The sequence below is a fragment of the Heterodontus francisci genome, unplaced genomic scaffold (assembly GCF_036365525.1).
Source record: "Heterodontus francisci isolate sHetFra1 unplaced genomic scaffold, sHetFra1.hap1 HAP1_SCAFFOLD_398, whole genome shotgun sequence".
NCBI classification, from domain to species: domain Eukaryota; kingdom Metazoa; phylum Chordata; class Chondrichthyes; order Heterodontiformes; family Heterodontidae; genus Heterodontus; species Heterodontus francisci.
The window spans coordinates 1,510,273-1,527,950 of NW_027140825.1; positions in this window are offsets into that span (position 1 = coordinate 1,510,273).

Consider the following 17,678-nt stretch of genomic DNA (forward strand, 5'->3'; position numbering starts at 1 on the left):
CTGAGGGGAGTGGGATGCAGCGACTGAGTGTACTGTGACACCGTGACTGAGGGGAGTATGATACAGTCACTGAGGGGAGTGGGATGCAGCGAATGAGGGTAGTGTGATCGAGTGACTGTGGGGAGTGGAATACATTGACTGAGAGGAATGTGATATAGTGACTGAGGGAAGTGTGATACAGTGACTGAGAGAGTGTGATGCAGTGACTGAGGGGAGTGTGATGCAGTGACTGAGGTGAGTGTGATACAGTGACTGAGGTGAGTGGGATACAGTGAGTGAGGGGAGTATGATATAGTGACTGAGGTGAGTGTGATGCAGTGACCGCTGGGAGTGTGATGCAGTGACTGCTGGGAGTGGGATACAGTGAGTGAGGGGAGTATGAGATAGTGACTGAGGTGAGTGTGATGCAGTGACCGCTGGGAGTGTGATGCAGTGACTGCTGGGAGTGTGATACAGTGACTGAGGGGAGTGTGACGCAGTAATGTAGTGAACAGGATGGAAGATAATGGTTTTATAAAGATTGTTATCTGTCATTCTCCTGACACGAGCACCATCCTGTTGACCTGATGTGTTTTTCTCCATGTCTCACTTTGCAATGTCTCCCTCCCTTTGTTACAGAACCCGTGACTTCCCAAACTCAGGAATCCGAGGAACAATCGACTAGAGAATCTACTGAGGTTTCATCCTCCACCCCAGCGGGCTCTGGAAGCTCAGGTACCTGTCATGTGGGGTCATCATCGCAGAATCATGGTATCAGTGACTGGTTACAGCACAGGAAGAGGCCATTGAGCCCATCGTCACCTTGACAGCTCTATGCCTGTGCAACTCATCTACTCCCACTCCTGCAATTTCCCCGTCGCACTGCAGATTATTTCTCCAATGACAATTTTCCAATTCCCTTTTGAAAGCCTCAATTGAACCTGCCTCCAGCACACTCTCAGGAAGTGCATTTCAGATCCTAACCACTCGCTGTGTGAAAAGGTTTTCCTGTCTCTGTTGTGACTTTTACCACTCACCTATATCCGGTGCCCTCCAGTTCTGGATCCTCCCACCAATGGGACTTAGGGGAGTGGGGCATAGTTAGTGGGGGAGATGGATGTAGTGACTGAGGGGAGAAGGTTGCACTGACCGAGGTGAGTGGGATATAGTGACTGAGGGCAGTGGGGCATAGTGACTGAGGGCAGTGGGATATAGTGAGTGAGGGGAGAGGGATGTAGTGACTGAGGGGAGTGGGACAGAGTGACTTAGGGTAGTGGGTTATAGTGAGTGAGGGGAGAGGGATGTAGTGACTGAGGGGAGTGGGATGTAGTTACTGAGGGCAGCTGGACATAGTGATTGAGGGCAGTGGGATATAGTCATCGAGGGGTGCGGAACATAGTGACTGAGGGGAGTGGGATATAGTCATTCAGGGGAGTGGGATATAGTCATTGTGGGCAGTGGGACATAGTGACTGAGGGCAGTGGGACATAGTCACTGAGGTGAGTGGGATATAGTGACTGATGGGATATGGATGCAGTGATTGAGGGCAGTGGGAGATAGTCACTGAGCAGAGTGGGTCGTAGTGACTGAGGGCAGTGGGTTATAGTGACTGAGGGCAGTGGTATGTATTCACTGTGCAGAGTGGGATGTGGTAACTGCGGAGTGTGGGATGCAGTGACTGAGGTGAGTGGGATACAGTGACTGAGGTGAGTGTGATACAGTGACTGAGGGCAGTGGGATACAGTGACTGAGAGGAGTTGATACAGTGACTGAGATATTGTGATGCAGTGACTGAGGTGAGTGTGATGCAGTGACTGCTGGGAGTGTGATACAGTGACTGAGGGGTGTGTGACGCAGTAATGTCGTGAACAGGATGGAAGATAATGGTTTTATAAAGATTGTTATCTGTCATTCTCCTGACACGAGCACCATCCTGTTGACCTGATGTGTTTTTCTCCATGTCTCACTTTGCAATGTCTCCCTCCCTTTAATACAGAACCCGTGACTTCCCAAACGCAGGAATCCGAGGAACAATCGACTAGAGAATCTACTGAGGTTTCATCCTCCACCCCAGCGGGCTCTGGAAGCTCAGGTACCTGCCTTGTGGTGTTATCATCGCAGAATCATGGAATCAGAGACTGGTTACAACACAGAAAGAGGCCATTGAGCCCATCGTCACCGTGACAGCTGTATGCCTGTGCAACGCACCTACTCCCAGTCCTGCCAATTCCCCATCTCCCAGCAGATTGATTCTCCGATGACAATTTTCCAATTCCCTTTTGAAGGCCTCAATTGAACCTGCCTCCAGCACACTCTCAGGCAGTGCATTTCAGATCCTAACCACTCGCTGTGTGAAAAGATTTTCCTGTCTCTGTTGTGACTTACATCACTCACCTAAAACCGGTGCCCTCTAGTTCTGGATCCTCCCACCAATGGGACTGAGGGGAGTGGGACATAGTTACTGAGGGGAGAGTGATGCAGTGACTGAGGGGAGAAGGTTGCACTGACCGAGGGGAGTGGGATATAGTGACTGAGGGCAGTGGGACATAGTGACTGAGGGTAGTGTGATACAATGACAGAGGAAGTGTGATACAGTGACTGAGAGAGTGTGATACAGTGACTGAGAGAGTGTGACACAGTGACAGAGGGAAGTGGGATACAGTGACTGAATGTGTGGGATACAGTGACTGAGGGGATTGTGATACTGTGACAGCGGGGAGTGTGATACAGTGACTGAGAGAGTGTGATACGGTGACTGGGGTAGAGTGATACAGTGACTCCGGGAGTGTGATACACTGTCTGAGGAGAGTGGGATGCAGTGACTGAGGGGAGTGTGATGCAGTGTCTGAGGGGTGTAGGATAAAGTGAACTGAAGGGAGTGTGATCCAGTGACTGGAGGAGTGTGATACAGTGACTGAGGGGAGTGTGATACAGTGTCTGAGGGTAGTATGATACAGTCACTGAGGGGAGTGCGATGCAGCGACTGAGGGTAGTGTGATACAGTGTCTGAGGGGGATGTGATACAGTGACAGAGGGTAGAGTGATACAATGACAGAGGAAGAGTGATACAGTGACAGAGGGGAGTGTGATACAGTGGGTGAGGGGAGTGTGATGCAGTGACTAAGGGGAGCATTATACAGTGACTGAGGGGAGTGTGATACAGTGACTCCGGGAGTGTGATACAGTGATTGAGGGGAGTGCGATAAAGTTACGGAGGGGAGTGTTATACACTGACTGAGGGGATTGGGATACAGTGACTGAAGGGAGTGTGATACAGTGACTGGAGGAGTGTGACACAGTGACTGAGGGGAGTGTGATACAGTGTCTGAGGGTAGTATGATACAGTCACTGAGGGGAGTGCGATGCAGCGACTGAGGGTAGTGTGATACAGTGTCTGAGGGGGATGTGATACAGTGACAGAGGGTAGAGTGATACAATGACAGAGGAAGAGTGATACAGTGACAGAGGGGAGTGTGATACAGTGGGTGAGGGGAGTGTGATGCAGTGACTGAGGGGAGCATTATACAGTGACTGAGGGGAGTGTGATACAGTGACTCCGGGAGTGTGATACAGTGATTGAGGTGAGTACAATAAAGTTACGGAGGGGAGTGTTATACACTGACTGAGGGGATTGGGATACAGTGACTGAAGGGAGTGTGATCCAGTGACTGGAGGAGTGTGATACAGTGACTGAGGGGAGTGTGATACAGTGTCTGAGGGTAGGATGATACAGTCACTGAGGGGAGTGCGATGCAGCGACTGAGGGTAGTGAGATGCAGTGTCTGAGGGGGATGTGATACAGTGACAGAGGGTAGAGTGATACAATGACAGAGGAAGAGTGATACAGTGACAGAGGGGAGTGTGATACAGTGGGTGAGGGGAGTGTGATGCAGTGACTAAGGGGAGCATTATACAGTGACTGAGGGGAGTGTGATACAGTGACTCCGGGAGTGTGATACAGTGATTGAGGGGAGTGCGATAAAGTTACGGAGTGGAGTGTTATACACTAACTGAGGGGATTGGGATACAGTGACTGAAGGGAGTGTGATACAGTGACTGAGGGCTGTGGGATGCAGTAACTGAGGGGAGTAGGATACAGACACTGAGGGGAGTGGGATGCAGCGACTGAGGGTAGTGTGATACAGTGACTGAGGGGAGTGTGATACAGTGACTGAGGGGAGTGTGATACAGTCACTGAGGAGAGGGGAATGCAGCGACTGAGGGGAGTGGGGTACAGTGACTGAAGGGAGTGTGATACAGTGACTGAGGGGTGTGGGATGCAGTGACTGAGGGGAGTAGGAAACAGTCACTGAGGGGAGTGGGATGCAGCCACTGAGGGTAGTGTGTTACAGTGACTGAGGGGAGTATGATACAGTCACTGAGGAGAGTGGAATGCAACGACTGAGGGGAGTGTGATAGAGTGACTGAGGGGAGTGTGATACAGTGACTAAGGGGAGCATTATACAGTGGCTGAGAGAGTGTGATACGGTGACTGGGGGAGAGTGATACAGTGACTGTGGGGAGTGTGATACACTGTCTGAGGAGAGTGGGATGCAGTGACTGAGGGGAGTGTGATGCAGTGTCTGAGTGGTGTAGGATACAGTGAACTGAAGGGAGTGTGATACAGTGACTGGGGGAGTGTGATACAGTGACTGAGGGGAGTGTGATACAGTGTCTGAGGGTAGTATGATACAGTCACTGAGGGGAGTGCGATGCAGCGACTGAGGGTAGTGTGATACAGTGTCTGAGGGGGATGTGATACAGTGACAGAGGGGAGAGTGATACAATGACAGAGGAAGAGTGATACAGTGACAGAGGGGAGTGTGATACAATGGGTGAGTGGAGTGTGATACAGTGACTAAGGGGAGCATTATACAGTGACTGAGGGGAGTGTGATACAGTGACTCAGGGAGTGTGATACAGTGATTGAGTGGAGTGCGATAAAGTTACGGAGGGTAGTGTTATACACTGTCTGAGGGGATTGGGATACAGTGACCGAAGGGAGTGTGATTCAGAGACTGAGGGGTGTGGGATGCAGTGACTGAGGGTAGTAGGATACAGTCACTGAGGGGAGTGGGATGCAGCGACTGAGGGTAGTGTGATGCAGTGACTGAGGGGAGAATTATACAGTGACTGAGGGGAGTGTGATACAGTGACTCAGGGAGTGTGATACAGTGATTGAGTGGAGTGCGATAAAGTTACGGAGGGTAGTGTTATACACTGTCTGAGGGGATTGGGATACAGTGACTGAAGGGAGTGTGATCCAGTGACTGGAGGAGTGTGATACAGTGACTGAGGGGAGTGTGATACAGTGTCTGAGGGTAGTATGATACAGTCACTGAGGGGAGTGCGATGCAGTGACTGAGGGTAGTGTGATGCAGTGTCTGAGGGGAGTATGATACAGTCACTGAGGAGAGGGGAATGCAGTGACTGAGGGGAGTGGGATACAGTGACTGAAGGGAGTGTGATACAGTGACTGAGGGGTGTGGGATGCAGTGACTGAGGGGAGTAGGATACAGTCACTGCGGGGAGTGGGATCAGCGACTGAGCATAGTGTGATGCAGTGACTGAGGGGAGTATGATCCAGTCACTGAGGAGAGTGGAATTCAGTGGCTGAGGGGAGTGTGATAGAGTGACTGAGGGGAGTGGGATACAGTGACTGAGGTGAGCGTGATACAGTGAAAGAGGGAAGTGGGATACAGTGACTGAGAGAGTGTGATACAGTGACAGAGGGAAATGGGATACAGTGACTGAATGTGTGGGATACAGTGACTGAGGGGTGTGTGATACTGCGACAGCGGGGAGTGCGATACAGTGACTGATAGAGTGTGATACAGTGACTGGGGGAGAGTGATACAGTGACTGAGGGGAGTGTGATACAGCGACTGAGAGAGTGTGATACAGTGACAGAGGGAAGTGGGATACAGTGACTGAATGTGTGGGATACAGTGACTGATAGAGTGTGATACAGTGACTGGGGGAGTGTGATACTGCGACAGCGGGGAGTGCGATACAGTGACTGGGGGAGTGTGGTACATTGACTGAGGGGAGTGTGATACTCTGTCTGAGTAGAGTGGGATGCAGTGACTGAAGCGAATATAATGCAGTGACTGAGTGGAGTGTGATACATTGAATGAGGGGAGTGTGAGACTCTGTCTGAGGGGAGTGGGATACAGTGAACTGAAGGGAGTGTGATACTGTGACTGGGGGAGTGTGATACAGTGACTGAGGAGAGTGTGATACACTGTCTGAGGGGAGTGGAGTGCAGTGACTGAAGGGAATATAATGCAGTGACTGAGGGGAGTGTGATACAGTGCCTGAGGGGCGTGTGTTGCAGTGGCTGAGGGGAGTGTGATACAGCGACTGAGGGGAGTGTGATACAGTGACTGAGGGGAATGTGATAAAGTGACTGAGGTGAGTGTAATGCAGTGACTGAGGGGAGTGTGATAGAGACTGAGGGCAGCATGATGCTCAAACTCAGGAATCCGAGGAACAATTGACTAGAGAATCTACTGAGGTTTCATCCACTACCCGAGCGGGCTCTGGAAGCTAAGGTATCTGCTTTGTGGGGTTATCATCGCAGAATCATGGAATCAAAGACTGGTTACGGCACAGAAAGTTTCTGTTCAGCCCATCTTCACTGAGCCAGCTCTCTGGCAGTGCAACTCACCTACTCCCACTCCTGCCATTTTCCTGTCGCCCTGCAGATTTTTTCTGCCATGACAATTATCCAATTCCCTTTTGAAAGCCTCAATTAAACCTGCCTCCAGCACACTCTCATGCAGTGCATTTCAGATCCTATCCACTCGCTGTGTGAAAAGGTTTCCCTGCCTCTGTTGTGACTTTTACCACTCACCTAAATGCGTTGCTCTCTAGTTCTGGATCCTCCCACCAAGAGGAACAGTTTTTCCCTGACTACTCTGTCCAGTTCCCTCTTGATTATGAACATCTTGCTCAAATCTCGTCTTAATCGTCTCTTCTCCACGGAGAACAGCCCCAGCTTCTCCGATCTATTCATGTCACTGACGTCCCTCATCCCGGGAACCATTCTGGTAAATCTTCTCTGCACCCTCTCGAATACCTTAACATCCTTCCTAAGTATTGACCGCTCTCTCGACCTGTCTTGCCACCTTCAATGATTTGTGCACATGTCCCCCCAGGTCCCTCTGCCCCTGCACCTCCTTTAGAATTGTAGCCTTTATTTTATATTGCCTCTCGTTCGTCCGACCAAAATGAATCACTTCACAATTCTCTGTGATAAATTTCATTTGCCAGTGTCTGCCCATCCCACCAGCCTGTCTATGACCTCCTGACGTCTATCACTGTCCTCCTCACAGTTCACAATACAACCAGGTTTTGTGTCATCTGCAGAATTTGAAAGTGTGCCCTGTACGCCCCAGTCTATGTCATTAATATATACATCAGGAAAAACAGTGGTCTGAGCAATATTAGAGAGCAAAGCACAGATGCTCAGAGAATTAGGAGGGACAGATAACACTGGAGTCGATAAGAGTATCGTATTAGACGGGGGCAGTGGAAGAGGAAAGGAGATAAGCTGTAAATTCAGTTTATTGTGTGTGTATATGGATGCACGGAGAGTGGTAAATAAGGTTGTTGAGCTTCAGGCGCAGATAGCCACGTGGAAATATGATGTTGTGGCAATAACAGGGTCCTGGCTCTAAGTGGGGCAGGACTGGGTAGTGAATATTCCTGACTACAAGGTGTTCAGGAAAGAGAGGGGAGGAAGGAAAGGAGGAGGGGTATCAGTATTGATTAAGGGGAACATTGCAGTGCTGTTTTCTTTTCTCTCTCTTGTTCTCACTCATTCCAGATCTCCCTTACTCTTTTCTGTCTCACTCCTGTCGCCTTCCCTCCTTTTCTCTCATTCCTGCTCTCTGTTGTTCTCTGACACCACTTTCCCCCTGTCGTTTCGCTGATCACTTTGATAATCTCCTGAATTTTCTCTGTTAGTTTTTTTTCCTTGTCGGAGTCGTAACTGATTCTGCAGCCGATGATGTCTGGTGTCTCCCCTCGGTAAAGGCTGGTATACATTGATTCAGTGTGTCGAGGGAGTTAGATTACATACGAGAGGAGGTTCTGTGTTAAAACACTTCTGCCCACTCATCCAGCGTTCTGAATCCCAGTGAAATTCCTCTTGTCTTTATTTGATCCTCTCAGACTCGGGGATTCCGTCTACTCCCGAGGAACCTCCCGACTCCCAGCCTGTTTCTGATGATGGTGGGAACATTTCAGATTCTCCACATTTCAGGAATATTAAATCCCTCCTCCTGTCTCAGTCTGGCACAAATATATCAGGACCGAGGGCCTCCAAACAGCTGTGTGATCGTTCTGTGTAGGGAAACCCATCGTTCTCACTCTCTCTCTCTGCCTTGTCTGTGCTGTCAGACAAGAGTTGCAGTCGCTTGTGTTCAGTCTGAGTGGAATCATTGGGAAACACAGAAACGTAAACGTTCAGAAATTCCTTCAGAAATATCTTTGAGCTTCTATCTCACATCCCTCTCTCTCTTACTCTCAGTTTTATCTCTGTCTCTCCTTTATCTGCCTTTCACACGCATATATAAATATATTTCATTTCTGTAACCGCCTCTCTCCGATGCGGGTCTCAGTTTCTCCAGCTCCCTCTTTCGCCTCACTCTGTCTCCCACTCTCTCTGATGTTCTGTCTCCCTGTCTGTCTCTCTGACTCTCACTTTCTCTCTCTGTCTCTCTCACAGATGCTCTTTGTCTGTCTCTCTGTCTTTGTCTTTGTCAGAGGGACAGAGAGCATCAGAGAGAGAGAGAGAGAGTGAGAGTGAGAGACAGAGACAGAGAAAAGGGCAGTGAGACCGGAGTAAACACGGAATGCAAATGATCTCGGGAGATGGAACAAGAGGCAACGGAGAAGAGAGTGCAGGATAGAGGATGATAACACAGGGAGGGCAGATTAGAGACAAGACGAGTTGAGATAGAGAGAATAACAGAGACAGATGAACAAACGAGTGGATGACAAACTGGAGGAAAGAGAGTTTAAATTAGAGAGGCGAGATCATTCGAAATACGTCCCGTGCCCTGTGCTAAACTCTGGGTGTGTTCAACCTGTTGATGTTGTGACTGTTGTGTTTAGATACCAAATACAAGAGGATTAATGTGAAGATCACTTCAATGACTGATCTGGATGATGAAACTGCAAAGAGAATCGTTGTGGAGAGGGTAAGAGACTGCACTGTACTGAGGAGAAACACGGGAGACAACAGATCCTCCCTCTCACTGTCTGTATTCACTGAATGGGAACTCCAGGTCATTATTTAAACAGCTCTAATTCCCCTCTGCTTATCTTCTGGTCCCCCAGTTCAGGCTTGTGAGGGGTTGAATGGGCTTCCTCCTGAGCCTGTGTGAAAGGCTCGAGAGCGGGTGAGGGGGCTGAATGGCCTTCTCCTGTTCCTGTGTAAGAACTCGAAAGAGGGGCTCAATGGCCTCCTCCTGTTCCTGTGTAACAGATTCGAGGGGATGAATGGCCTCCTCGTTGTACGGTAACCTCTCTCTGATCTTCCCTCTCACTCTCCCCATTCTCTCTTTATGTCCTTTCTATCTCTGTCTCTTTCTCTGCCTCGCTCACCCACTCTGTATTTCTCTTTCTTTGTCTTTCTTTCTGTCTGTGTCTCTCTCTCCCTCACTGCATCTCTGACGACCTCTCGCTCTCACGCCATCTGTTTCTCTACCTCTGTCTCAATCCCTGTAGCTCTCCCACCCTCCCTCTCCATCTCTCCCTCTATCTGAGTATCTTTGCCTCACCCTGTCTCTCACTGTCTTGTCCCCACCCTTTCTCCCGATCTCTGTCTGTATCCTCTCTGTCTCTTTCTATTCACTCCTCCCCTTGCAGTAATACTCATCGTTTCTCCTCTCTGCGATGCAGATGAAGCAGATGTTCCAGGATCAGTGTCCACACACGAAGCTCGAATTGGATCCAGAAGACGTTCAGTGCTCGGCTAGTGCGCCTGTGGAAGTGTGAAGGAGTTTGGACATGTCAACAAGCATCCAACACGTGTGATCCAGTCTCTGTGTGTTTTGCATCCTCACTCAATCACTGTGCCATCTTATCTTCACCTTGTTTAACTCAAGGAAATTGTCAGCAAAGGGTTAATCTCCGACTAGAAGTATGCTAATGTTATACTGTAATTGGTGTGTCTTTATACTGCAGGGGTGTGGGAGCTTTAAGCTATTACTTTGTTAAATAGAGAAGTACGATCCCATTTGTATCCAGTGACCACTGGTCAGCTGAACCCAGACTAACCTGACAGCTCTGGCCAGTTACAGGATGAAGTGATCTCAGGTTTAATGAGGGAGTTTCTTTAAAGATCTACCATTGAGTAGAGGTCCCTAAGCTTCATGGAGCTGTCAGCACTGAGAATTGGGGCAAGGAAAACAGTTCGTCCTTGTCCAAGGAGAACCTCAGGGTAGATAACATCTTTTAAATTGAGGGTTCATGCAGAATGGGGGATCGGTTGATGCTGAACTTTGCAGAATCAAAATATATTGAAAAGGAAAGCTTTCATTGAGTACAAAGCATTTATGTGTGGCATATGTCAAATGTTTAATAACAAAGGAAGGGAGTTATACTGACCTCAGGAACCTAATGCTGACAACACTCCATCTCAATAACACCTCTGTGAACGCTTCCATTGTCTCTGCTCTGCCACACTGCTTGTCTAACATCCAATACTGGATGAGCAGATATTTTCTCCTACGAAATATTGGGAAGACTGAAGCCATTGTCTGTGATCCTCGACACAAATGTCATTCTTGGACCACCGACACCATCTCTGGTACCTGTCTGAAACTGATCAAGACAGTTTTTAGCCTTTGTTGTTGTGTTTGACCCCGAGATGAGTTTCCGACCACATATCCACACCATCACCAAGACTGTCCATTTCCACCTCCATACCATCTCTCGACTCCGACCCTGCCTCAGCTCATCTGCTGCTGAAACACTAATCCGTGTCTCTGTTACCTCGAGCCTGGACTATTCCAATGCTCTCCTGGCCAAGCTCACATCTTTCACACTTCCTGATCTTATCCTCATACAAACATTTGCTGTGTCTTAACTCACTCAGAACCTTGTTCACCCATCCCCCTGAAATGATTGTCATTCAGTGACTCCCAGCTACTCTCCAATTTCCCAATATTAACATCCAGATCAGTCAGTTGAACTGTTGTGAAATGACTCATTGGTCACAACTCTCTAGTGTAACGATGTAAAACGTCTGCAATAAGTGAACATGGCTGCGTATCTTCCATTGATGGACATTCAGACAAGGAGAGCTGCAGCTTGGAAAGGGCTTTTAACGTGTTTGACTCCCTGACCACCCAGTGTGATTGTAAATCTGATTGTAAACTGTGTGTTTAAAGTTTTATTGCATTCTCTGTCTGCTCAATATATCTATGAACGCTAAACCTGACCGTCTCAAGAAGATTATTGATGTTGCTGGAATGACTTTCCCATCTGATCATGGAAATCCAATGTTTTCTTGTTCTGGGAGGGAACACGCACTGTTAAATGATTGCTGAGGGCTGGGATCAGAAGGGATGTGACTGTACGTAGTGGGTCTGCCCAGCATTCCCCAAACCTCATGCTGCTCCATTCTATTCTGGTCTGTGCTTCCACCCTGGATAATCCAGCTCACTTGAGGACTCACAGAGGAAAATGAGAAATCCTGGCAACAGGAGTGGACCATTCGGCCCATTCGAGCTTGCTGTTGACGTGATGAACCTGGCCCTTCAAAAGCCATTTGATACAGTTCCACACAACAGACTTGTGAGCAAACATGTAGTTCATTGAATAAAAGGGATGGTAACAACATGCATATAAAATTGGCTGAGTGACAAAAAAACTGAGAATAGTGATTAATGGATGTTTTCGGGCTGGAAGAAGGTTTGTGGTGGAGTTCCCCAGGGATCAGTGGTGGGACCCTGGCATTTCCTGATATATATTAATGTCCTAGACCTCGGTGTACAGGGCACAACTTCAAAATTTGCAAATGATACGAAACCTGGAAGCATTGTGAAGTGTGAGGTGGATAGCGTAAAACTTCAAAAGGACAGAGACAAATTGGTGGAATGGGCGGACAAGTGACAGATGAGGTTCAATGTGAGGAAATGTGAAGTGATTAATTTTGGGAGGAAGACCATGGAGAGACAATATAGAATAGAGGTTACGATTCTAAAGAGGGTGCAGGAGCAGAAAGACCTGGATGCATTTGTGCATAAGTCATTGAAGGTGGCAGGACAGGTTGAGAGAGTGGTTCATAAAGTATACAGTATCCTGGGCTTTATTAATAGTGGCACAGATTATAAGAGCAACGAAGTTATTTTGAACTTGTGCAAGGCACTAGTTCGTCCTCAGCTGGAGTATTGCCTCCAGTTTTGGGTGCTGCACTTGAGAAAAGATGTGAGGGCATTGGAGAGAGTACAGACGAGATTCACAAGAATGGTTCCAGGGATGAGGAATTTCAGTTATGAAGATAGATTCGAGAAGTTAGGGCTGTTTTCCTTGGAGAAGAGAAGGCAGAGAGGTGATTTGAGAGAGATATTCAAAATCATGAGGGGTCTGGACAGAGTAGATAGAGAGAAACTGTTCCCACTCGTGAAAGGATCAAGACCAGGGCGCACAGTGATGCAGTGGTTAGCACTGCAGCCTCACAGCTCCAGCGACCCGGGTTCGATTCTGGGTACTGCCTGTGCGGAGTTTGCAAGTTCTCCCTGTGACCGTGTGGGTTTCTGCTGGCTGCTCTGTTTTCCTCCCACAGCAATGACTTGCAGGTTGATAGGTAAATTGGCCATTGGAAATTGCCCCGAGTGTAGGTCGGTGATAGGGAGTATGCAGGGTTAGTCTTAATGGGTTGTTGTCATGGACTGCGACACCGACCAGCCCCTGGTGTGCAGCAAGGTTGGACTCAAACCAAAGAAGCTGCATCACTCCAAGCAGAAGGGCTGCCCGCGCATCACACTGGCAGAATTTCTCATCCACAGCGGTTACATAAGTTTCTAAATTCACTTGAAAAAGCCCTTCAAAACACTCCCACAGGGGATGCAGAGACCAAAAGGGTCCACATCAGAGACGCCATCTATGACTCAGCAATGACCACCTATGGCAAATGTGTGAAGCGGAATGCAGGCTGGTTTCAATCTCACATTGAAGAGCTGGAACCTGTCATAGCCACTAAGCGCATTACACTGCTGAACGCCAAGAAAGTCCCCAGCGAGTTAACATCCGCAGCACTTAAAGCAGCCAGAAGCGCTGCGCAAATGACTACTGGCAACACCTATGCAGTCATATTCAGCTGGCCTCCGACACTGGAAATATCAGAGGAATGTATGATGGCATGAAGAGAACTTTTGGGCCAACCATCAAGAAGATCACCCCTCTCAAATCTGAATCAGGGGACACAATTACTGACCAACGCAAGCAAATGGACCGCTGGGTGGAACACTACCTAGAACTGTACTCCAGGGAAAATGTTGTCACTGATACCACCCTCAATGCAGCCCAGTCTCTGCCAGTCATGGATGAGCTGGACGTACAGCTAACAAAATCGGAACTTGGTGATGCCATTGATTCTCTCGCCAGTGGAAAAGCCCCTGGGAAAGGATAGCATTACCCCTGAAATAGTCAAGAGTGCCAAGCCTGCTATACTGTCAGCACTGAACGAAGTGCTTTGCCTGTGCTGGGATGAGGGAGCAGTACCACAGGACATGCGCGATGCCAATATCATCACCCTCTATATGAACAAGGGTGACCACGGTGACTGCAACAACTACCGTGGAATCTCTCTGCTCAGCATAGCAGGGAAAGTCTTCGCTCGAGTCGAATTAAACATGCTCCAGAAGCTGGCTGAGCATGTCTACCCTGAGGCACAGTGAGGCTTTCGAGCAGAGAGATCTACTATTGACATGCTGTTCTCCCTTCGCCAGCTACAGGAGAAATGCTGTGAACAACAGATGCCCCTCTACATTTCTTTCATTGATCTCACCAAAGCCTTTGACCTCGTCAGCAGACGTGGTCTCTTCAGACTACTAGAAAAGATTGGATGTCCACCAAAGCTACTAAGTATCATCACCTCATTCCATGACAATATGAAAGGCACAATTCAGCACAGCGGCGCCTCATCAGACCCCTTTCCTATCCTGAGTGGCGTGAAACAGGGCTGTGTTCTCGCACCTACACTGTTTGGGATCTTCTTCTCCCTGCTGCTCACACATGCGTTCAAGTCTTCAGAAGAAGGAACTTTCCTCCACACAAGATCAGGGGGCAGGTTGTTCAACCTTGCCCGTCTAAGACCGAAGACCAAAGTACGGAAAGTCCTCATCAGGGAACTCCTCTTTGCTGACGATGCAGCATTAACATCTCACACTGAAGAGTGTCTGCAGAGACACATCGACAGGATTGCGGCTGCCTGCAACGAATTTGACCTCACCATCATCCTCAAGAAAACGAGCATCATGGGACAGGATGTCAGAAATGTTCCATCCATCAATATCGGCGACCACGCTTTGGAAGTGCTTCAAGAGTTCACCGACCTAGGCTCAACTATCACCATTAACCTGTCTCTCGATGCAGAAATCAACAAGCGCATGGGAAAGGCTTCCGCTGCTATGCCCAGACTGGCCAAGAGGGTGTGGGAAAATGGCGCACTGACACAGAACACAAAAGTCCAAGTGTATCATGCCTGTGTCCTCAGTACCTTCCTGCATGGCAGCAAGGCCTGGACAACGTATGTCAGCCAAGAGCGACGCCTCAATTCATTCCATCTTCACTGCCTCCGGAGAATGCTTGGCATCAGGACCGTATCTCCAACACAGACGTTCTCGAGACGACCAACATCCCCAGCATATAAGCCAGCGGAGCATCAGATGGCTTGGCCATGTGAGCCGCATGGAAGATGGCAGGATCCCCAAGGACACATTGTACAGCGAGCTCGTCACTGGTATCAGACCCACCAGATGTCCATGTCTCCACTTTAAAGACGTCTGCAAATGCGACATGAAGTCCTGTGACATTGATCACAAGTCGTGGGAGTCAGTTGCCAGCGATCGCCAGAGCTGGCAGACAACCATAAAGGTGGGTCTGAAGAGTGGCGAGTTGGAGAGACTTAGCAGTTGGCAGGAAAAAAGACAGAAGCGCAAGGAGAGAGCCAACTGTGTAACAGCCCCGACAACCAATTTTATATGTAGCACCTGTGGAAGAGTCTGTCACTCTCGAATTGTCCTTTATAGCCACTCCAGGCGCTGCTCCACAAACCACTGACCACCTTCAGGCGCTTACCCATTGTCTTTGAGACAAGGAGGCCAAAGAAGAAGTTCGGCATGACTGGGTGGGCCGAAGGGTCTGTTTCAATGCTGTATCTCTAATAAATATTAAACGAGAGGACACAGATTTGCAATATTTGGTAAGAGAAGCAAAAGTGACATGAGGAAAAACTTTTCACACAGCGAGTCTGGAATGCGCTGCCTGAGAACGTGGTGGAGGCAGGTTCAATTGAAGCATTCAAAAGGGAATTAGACAGTTATATGAAAAGGAAGAATGTGCATGGTGAAAGGAGGAAGCCGGGGGAATGGACCTGAGGGAGTTGCTCTTTCAGAGAGCCGGTGGGGCATGATGGGCTGAATGGCCTCCTTCTGCATTATCACAGTTCTATGATTGTTATGAGGAAAGGTTGAAGAGGTTGGCCAAATCGACTCAACTCAAAGGTTGAGTCTGTGGAACTCGGTTCCCCGGAGAGCATCGGAGGCTGGGCCACTGAATATATTCAAGCTTGAGTTGGACAGATTTTTGATCTACAAGGGAGTCAGGGTTATAGGGGGAAGACAGGAAAGTGGATTTAAAGCTACAATCAGATCAGCCATGATCTTATAGAATGGCTGAGCAGGCTCGAGGGGCCAACAAACACGCAATGATATCAGTTCAACTCCTGTTGAGTTAATTGCTGATATCAGGAATGGCTCTGTCACTGAACCCCCTCACTGTTCATACACAGAGCAGACTTCTCAACCTCTGCTTATAGGATAATCCCCACATATCCCTTCCACTGTTTGCAACAGGCAAGGTACGGGCCGTACCTCACCAGCCCATGCTTGCAAAACTAAATACACAGTTTCCAACATGAGATGTGATTCTGCAAATGGACAACATTTGCTAAATAATCCTCACTGTGCTAAGAATTACACTGACAGAAAATTTAAAATTGGCATTCTTGCGGATTGTCCTGGTGAGTGCAAGGTGAAGAGCTTTGACAACATGTCGCTATTTTCGGCAATACTCAAGTTCTGTACTTCCAAACGACTACCTCAATGACATCACCCTTTAAATTCCTCTACTCAAGGGAATATGACACATGACCATGTGATAGAACAGAGAAGGCAGAGATTGACTTAATAGCTAACTAATAGCTTGGCAGCATTTGATGGGACAGTGTAGATGGAGCTTTTCTCTGTATCCCTGCAATTTAGAAGGTTAAGGGGTGATCTGATCAATGTTTGAAGTGGTGCATGGGGTGCCAATCAAGTGGGCTGCTTTGTCCTGGATGGTGTCGAGCTTCTGGAGTGTTCTGTAGAGGGACAGAGTGTATACAACATTGGATAAGGGACAGAACACAGAGAGTAGTGGTGAATGGTTGGTTCAGACTGGAGGTCCGAATCTATCCCTGAAATAATCTTATGCACTTCTATTCACTCTTCCCACAATCTCCTTTCCTCTATGGAGACCAAACCCAGCTTTTCCAACCTAACTTTGTCGCTAAAATCCCTCATCCCTGGAACCATTCTGCTAAATCTCCTCTGCAACCTCTCAAGGACTATCCCCTCCTTCCTAAAGTGTGGTGACCAGAACTGGACACAATTCTCCAATTGGGGCCTAACCAGAGCTTTATAAATGTTCAGCATAACCTCCCTGCTTTTGTACTCACTGTATACAGTGTACATTGTGGTACAAGGGTATTCCCCAGTGGTTTGGATTAGGACCACTGATCTTTTTGATATATATTAATGACTTGGACTTGGGTTTACAGGGCATAACTTCAACATTGTGCCATCTGCAATGTAACAAACAGGGAAGGGAATAGTAGTAGATTTCAGTTGGATAGAGGCAGTCTGGTGAAATGATCAGACTCATGGCAGGTAAACTTCAATGCTGAGAAATGTAAAATGATGCATTTTGGAAGGAAGGCTGAGAAGAAGCGATATAAAATAAATGGTATCATGTTAAAATGGGTGCAGGGACAAAGAGATCTGGGATTTCATTTGTGTCACTTTTTATATCTTAAAGATTCAATTTGGGGCTTGCAATCTGTAAGTTGAATCTAGCTTCATCCCGAAAAGTGTTAACAAACGTGTTGGGAAATGTGTCAAAAGCTGTTTCCATTCAGACATTCCTGCATTGTGGAAGTTTGAGCTATCTTTGCAGAGACAGGAAATACGGGTGTTTGAATGGACCAGCAGGTTTTGGTTGATGCAATAAGGTGAGAATTTGAATTGTTTCCCTTGCAGATCCACAGAATTGAAGGTATTTACAGAACACCACATGAAGTAGTTTACCAATGTCTGACAAACTTCAAAGACTTCAGACACATGGAAGAAGAGGAGAAGGGAACAATATACAAAACCTGAGACAGTCAGACAACAGCAGTAGGAAAATGAATCGCTTTTTAT